The sequence below is a fragment of the Tamandua tetradactyla genome, chromosome 8, assembly GCF_023851605.1.
Source record: "Tamandua tetradactyla isolate mTamTet1 chromosome 8, mTamTet1.pri, whole genome shotgun sequence".
In the NCBI taxonomy this organism is placed as follows: domain Eukaryota; kingdom Metazoa; phylum Chordata; class Mammalia; order Pilosa; family Myrmecophagidae; genus Tamandua; species Tamandua tetradactyla.
In genome coordinates, this window is record NC_135334.1 from 21,862,314 (window position 1) to 21,868,991 (window position 6,678).

General features: G+C 41.4%; 1 non-coding gene across 1 annotated transcript; it reads right to left on the reverse strand.

Moving 5' to 3' along the window:
* Positions 1-898: 898 nt before the first annotated feature.
* On the reverse strand, positions 899-1,005 carry LOC143645326 (U6 spliceosomal RNA). Its single transcript, XR_013157050.1, has one exon. It is a non-coding gene; the product is annotated as a U6 spliceosomal RNA (small nuclear RNA).
* Positions 1,006-6,678: the final 5,673 nt, after the last annotated feature.

The following is a 6,678-nucleotide window of genomic DNA, read 5'->3' on the forward strand; positions in this document are numbered from 1 at the left end:
TCCATGCACGCGATTTCTCCTCTGAGTCGAGCAGGGTTTGGAACACATCAGAGGGAGGTTCTCAGAAACAAGCTGTGGGCACAAAAGGCTTATCAAGGGCTCCTTTCTGTAATCTGAGGATAGTGCAGTGACGTGGCGTGTGTGGGTGGGTTCTTGAGAGAAACTGGCTTCGCTGCTGGCCAGAGATCACCGAGCTGTGCTTGGGAGGCTGTGGTCTCTCTGCAGCCTTCTTGTTTCCCTCCAGGCCAACTAAACCCTTGTGTACCCACTTTCAGAGGCTCAGGCTGGGGTCTCTGGTAGGAGTGGTTTACAGTCCTGTTGAAAGCAGAGGGAAGGGGATTGAGAGGGGGTTTTCCGCACCCATCCACGCCCAAAGCCAGCCGGGGACTTTGGGGTGTGTCACCTGGAACCTTCTCTTTGGGTTGGTGGGGGAGGGGAGTTTCCAGCCCTTTCTCTAGCTCCAGCGTGTGTATAGGTGAAGGGCTAGAAAGAGACGTTTTTCCCCTTTGGGGTAGGTGTTAACTACAGACCCATTTTGTTTTCTTTAAGGATTTTTTAATTGATTCCCTCTAGCCTTGTTCTTTTTAAAAAATCATCACACAATATAAGAACAGATTATTTTCTTAAACAATTTCAACATGTCAGGAAAAAAGCCCTTTACTGTGCGTCCACCTTTCTTTCCCTTCTCCCCAGAGATAACCACAGCCGTCAGATCAGTGTAGTATCTTTCCCATATCTTGCACCATAGAAAAAGTATTGTTTTGCTTCACTTCTATGAAAATGATATCATGTCGCTTATGTTTCAGTAAGTTAACATTTTTATTTTAGAGTCAGCATTGGAAAATAGAGAGAAAATCAGTTATAATGCTATGATGATAACTAATATGACTTTTTTATTTTAAATATGGAATGCTTCACGAATTTGCGTGTCAGCCTTGTGCAGGGGCCATGCTTCTCTTCTCTGTATTGTTCCAATTTTAGTATATGTGCCGCCGAAGCAAGCGCTGATAAGACTTTTAAAAATGCAGTTGCTCTCTATTCCCCCCACCCCAGCCTGCAAACCACTAATGTGTTTTCTGTCCTTATGGATTTATCTGGATGGTTTATGTAAATAGAATCATACAATATGTAACTTTTTGTGTTTGGCTTCTTTCACATAGCATAATATTTATGAGGTTCGTCCATGTTGTAGTATGTTCCAGAACTTCATTCCTTTTTATTGCTAAACAAAATCCCATTTATGGAGCAAAACTAATAACGTTTGTGCATCTTTTTTTTTTTAATACACGTCTTGTGAATTTTTAATCAGAGTATATGTGTAATTTTGCAGCGTGCCTTTTCATTAAACATGATCCCATAACCATTGGAGTTTTTTGCAAGAAATGTTAAGGCTTAAAATTTTCTCTTTCTGTCTCTTACTGTTGCCTAAAAGTTAAAATCACAATGAGCGCTCATCAGTAAACTTATTCAACAATTCTTTATTGAAAACCTCTTAGGTACCAGGCTTTGTTCTAAGTTCTGGGGATGTAACCGGGAACAAAAAGGACAAACATTCCTGTCCTTAAATCTTCATGGGGTTTACTTTCTAATGGGGAAAGACAGACAGCAAACAAAATAAATAAGTAAATTAAATAGTATATTAGAAGGTGCGTAAGTGTTAAAAGAAAACATAAAGCAGGGAAGGAAGAGAGGAAGTGCTGGGACTTGATATTTAGAAGGCAACCCTTGAGCGAAGATTTGAAAGAGTTGAAAAAGTGAGCCGTGAGGACATGGGGTGTGTGGGGGGGGCGGGGGGGGGGGGGAGCAGCGCAAAGGGCTCCAGGAAGAGGGACCAGCAAGTACAAAAACTCTGGGGTGTGGAAACACACAAGGAGACCAGTTCTGGCTGGAGCAAAGCAGGCAAGGGGGGATGTAAAGAAGATGGCGAAGAGGTGGTTGGGGGGCCAGATGGTGTAGAGCCTTTGGCTTTTACTCTGTAATGGAAAGTTCTGGAGGGTTTGGGGCAGAGGAGTGTCATGATATAACTTTGTTTAAATAGACGCCTTCTGGATGGTGCATTGAGAATAGGAGTAAAAATGGGAGCAGGAGACCTTGAAGCTATTTCGTTAGTCCCGATGAGAGTGATGGTGACATGGACCAGTGGCCCCGCAGTGGAGGCCGTGAGAATCAGTCAGATTCTGGGCATGTTATGAAGGTACAGCCGACGTGATTTGCTAGTGAGTGACTCCAAGGACTTTTGGCCTGAGCAGCTAGGACTGGAGTTTCCATGCACTGAGATAAAGAAGACCATGGAAGGAGCAGGTTTGGGGGTAGAGACTGAAGGTCCGGTTCTGGGCACGGTAGGTTTAACACATCATTTGGACGTCCAAGCGGAGATGTCTGTCAGGTGGTTGGATATTCGAACGTGGAGTGCAGAGGAGAGGAATGAGCTCAAGATGCATATTTGGGACTAGCTAGCATGTAGATGTATTTAAAACCAAGGAAGTGAATGTAGACAGAGAAGAGATTCAGGATTGTGGCGTAAGGGGCACCATCGTTCAGAGATTAGGGAGCTGTAATTAGTTCATTTACTCCTCACCACAACTCTCTGAGGAAATTGCTATTATCATCATCATCATTTTATTAGTGATGGAAATGAAGCGCAAAGAGGTTAAATAATTTGCCAAAAGTCACTCAGCCATAAGTGGCAGAACTGGGATGTGAACCAGGCAGTCTGGCTCCAAGTAGCCTACACTTAACCTCTAGGCTGCGTGGGCAGGGACTTAGTGGTTACATTTTACAAATAGGGAAACTTCGTCTTAGGTTATGTAACTGGCTAATACTTGTGGCCACGCTGGGATATGAATGTTCTCACAGGCCCTGCTTTGGGAATACAAGTTCCTAATGATTCTGCTACACAACCTTCACCACAGTTTTTTCTTTTGCATCTCTCAAAGCACAGCCCTCACGCCCATGCAACTGCTTTTCCTACGCAAACACAAGGCTTTCCTGGCTTGTCGTATTTGGAGATATGGGACGCCAAGTCTAGCGGCCAAGTCAGACTCGGCTCTGTTACCCATCCCGTTGCCCTCTCCTGGTTAGGAAGCCCATGGTTGGACATGGTTCCTGACTTCAAGAAGCTTAGGTCTTAAGGCCTTTGGAATGTGTGACTTCTCAGCCTCAGTTTTAGCTTCTGTAAAACAAGGGTACTTGGGTCAGAACAGTGGTTCCCAAACCTGGCTACCTGTCTGAGTCTCCCGCCTGTAGATTGTTTAATGCAGGCAATGTCCAGGACAGACCTACTGAATTAGAGTCTTCAGGGTTGATGCCCAGGGATGCCCATGGGTGTTTGTGTATACCTTTGTTGAAGAAGCCTTGGTAAGATGTTCTTTTTTTCAATTATTCATAAAACAATGTACAAGCACATACATTCTTAACGTCCAAGCATTCCATTCATGTTAAACAATCAATGACTCACAATGTCATCACATAGGTGAGATGTCCTTGAAGGTCTCCTCTTTGATCTGACAAGCTGTAGATCTGGGGCCTTGTCTTGAACTGTGCTTCTCTGCTGTCTCTCTCAGGGCTCAGTGGAAGGTGAGACCCTGAGTAGAAGTCAGGAGATTGGGGTTCTTGTTCTATGCAAGCCACTAACTCAACTCTAATAGGTTACTTCCTCTCTCTATGCCTCAGTTTCCTTTAAGTAGGGGTGGGAAGAGTTGCCCTAGATTCATTCATCTGCAAAGTGTTTATTGAGCACCTACTCTGTGCCAACCTCTACGATTCACTGGGTCCGAGCCTGAGCCATGCCGAAAGGTAACTTAACAAAGGGTGAGTTGTAGGAGGGGTGCTGCTACCAGGCACCCATCTACATTGCCTAGATCTCCAGGCATGGATGCTACAGTATCAGCGTGATGGTCATCTCTCCAAACCCTTTTCCCACCCCTGGCAGCTGCCTTCCCCCACAACTCCAGCTGGTGTCCAAAGCAACAAGCAAACCTCCTGGGTCCAGAAAGGGAACTGGATGCAAAACGGGTCAAATAAAAATCACTAGCCTTTCTAGAGAATCATACTAACCAGTCTGAAAATATTAGGCTGAAGTATTCCATTCAGAAGAGCACAAAAACCACAACCTTGCTGTTCAAAGAGCAGCCTGTGAACCAGCATCAGCATCCCCTGAGAGTTTGTAAGGATTTCAGGCTCCAAGGCCCCATCCCCAGGAATTAGAGTCTGTTTATTTTAAATTGTGTTTATTTTAAATATATATATATACACACACACACACCATAAATTGAGCCATTTAATCTATTTTAAATGTATAATTCAGTGGCGTTAATTATACTCACAATGTTGTACTACCCCCACCACCATCCATTACCAAAATTTTTCCTCACCCCAAGCAGAAACTCTGTACCCATTAAGCAATAACTCCCCATTCCCCCATTCACCAGCCCATGGTAACTTCTAATCTACCCTCTATCTCTATGAAATTGCCTGCTCTAGATATTTCATATAAGTGGATCATACAGTATTTGTCCTTTTGTGCCTGGCTTCTTTTACTTAGTATAATGTTTTCAAGGTTCAGCCATGTATCAAAAATCCATTCCTTTTTAATGGCTGAATAATGTTCCCTTGCCTATATGTACCACATTTTAATTTATTCATTCACCCATGGATGGACACTTGGGCTGCTTCCACCTTTTGGCTACTGTGAACAATGCTGCTATGAATGTTGGTGTGCAACTATCTGAGCTCCTGCTTTCAAATCTTTTGGGTATATATAGAGGAGTGGAGAAAGTCTGCTTTTTAAGACGATCCCCAGATTATTGTATCATGTTAAAGTCGAGAAGCACTAAACTAAAAAAATAAAATTAAAATAGGGCTCAGAAAACCCTTGACAAGAAATGTGTATGGGGCCCGTATGAGGATAACCACATGGCTTCTGTGGGAGCCAAGTGGCTTGTTCCTAGATGGTAGCCAATAGAGTGAGGTGGCTTTTTTTTTTGCTTTTTGTTTTTTAAATATTTTTGTTGACAAATCTTCACAAATATACAGTCCGTACATGGTATACAATCCATGGCTCACAATATCATGACATAGTTGTGTTTTCTTCACCATAATCATTTTTTTAATGAAACATAACCACATACAAATACGAACGTTCTTACCATATGAGCATTCCATTCTTGTTTAATAATCAGTAATTCACAAAATCATCACATAGCTGTATATTCATCACCATGATCATTTCTCAGAACATTTGCATCAATTTGGAAAAAGAAATAGAAAGAAAACAGAAAAAAACTCATACATACCATACCCCTGACCCCTCCCTTTCATTGATCACTAGCATTTCAATCTACTAAATTTATTTTCACATTTGTTCCCCCTATTATTTATTTATTTTTAATTCATATGTTCTACTTGTCTGTTGATAAGGTAGATAAAAGGAACATCAGACACAAGGTTTTCACAACCACACAGTCACATTGTGAAAGCTATATCATTATATAATCATCTTCAAGAAACATGGCTACTGGAACACAGCTCTACATTTTCAGACAGTTCCCTCCAGCCTCTCCATTACACCTTAACTAGCAAGGTGATATCTACTTAATGCTTAAGAATAACCTCCAGGATAACCTTTCGACTATGCCCCAATAGTGTGAGGTTTTAATACATACAAGGTACCTTTTTTTGGAACATGTCAAAGTGATTTTGAAGTTCATCTGGAAGAATAAATGGGCAAGAATAGCTTTTTGTCCTTCCAGAAAAGAAAATAATGAGATGGGATTTTCCTTGTGGGAAAAGGTGTTAAGTCAGAATTTGGGTTCTGGGAGAAGCTGACTCTGGTTTTGAATCCAGCTCCACCACTTCCTGGGACATGTCACCTTGGGAAAATTTCCTAACATTTCATAGCCTCAGTTTCTCATCCAGTAAAATAGGAGCAAATTACCATAAAGCGTCATGGATGTTAAATGAAATACTGTATGTAAACCACTTAGTATAATGCCCAGCCCTTAAAAACTTCAATAAATGGTAATTACAGTGATGAAAACTGGCAGTGGGGTAAAAATCCATTGGCAGGCCAATGGAACAGCATAGAGATTTAGAAATATATCACAGTTTATATTAGTTTCCTCACAGAGGAAATGACTATGAGGAAAGGGATTATGTTTTTTTTTCATCATTGGTCATTTACTCCATCAATGTATGGCACCTAGAAGATACATGAAAAAAAATTGTTGACTATCTGAATTAGAATTTAATACATGCTAAAGAAGGACTAATAAACCAGTGGTAAAAGAAAGGGTTATTCTTTGAATGATGCTGGAAAAATTGCTTCAGTATTTGGAATAAAATAATCAGGTACAGTCTTAGTTTTTATGCTGCTGTTCTAGTTTGCTAACTGCCAGAATGTAATACACCAGAATTTAAAAATGGGAATTTATTCAGTTGCTAGTTTACAGTTCTAAGGACGTGAAAATGTCCCAAATAAAGCAAGTCTATAAAAATGTCCAAATTAAGGCACCAACAAGAGTTTACCTTCACTAAAGGAAGGCCAAAATCCAGAGGATGGTGCCCATTAGATGTAAGGAGTTTCCACAAATCCTTCCTGGATAACTCCATCTCCAATCCTGGCTTTCTCTGAAATAACTGACTGGTTCCATATTTGGTCAAATCTTCATGTGGGGTACC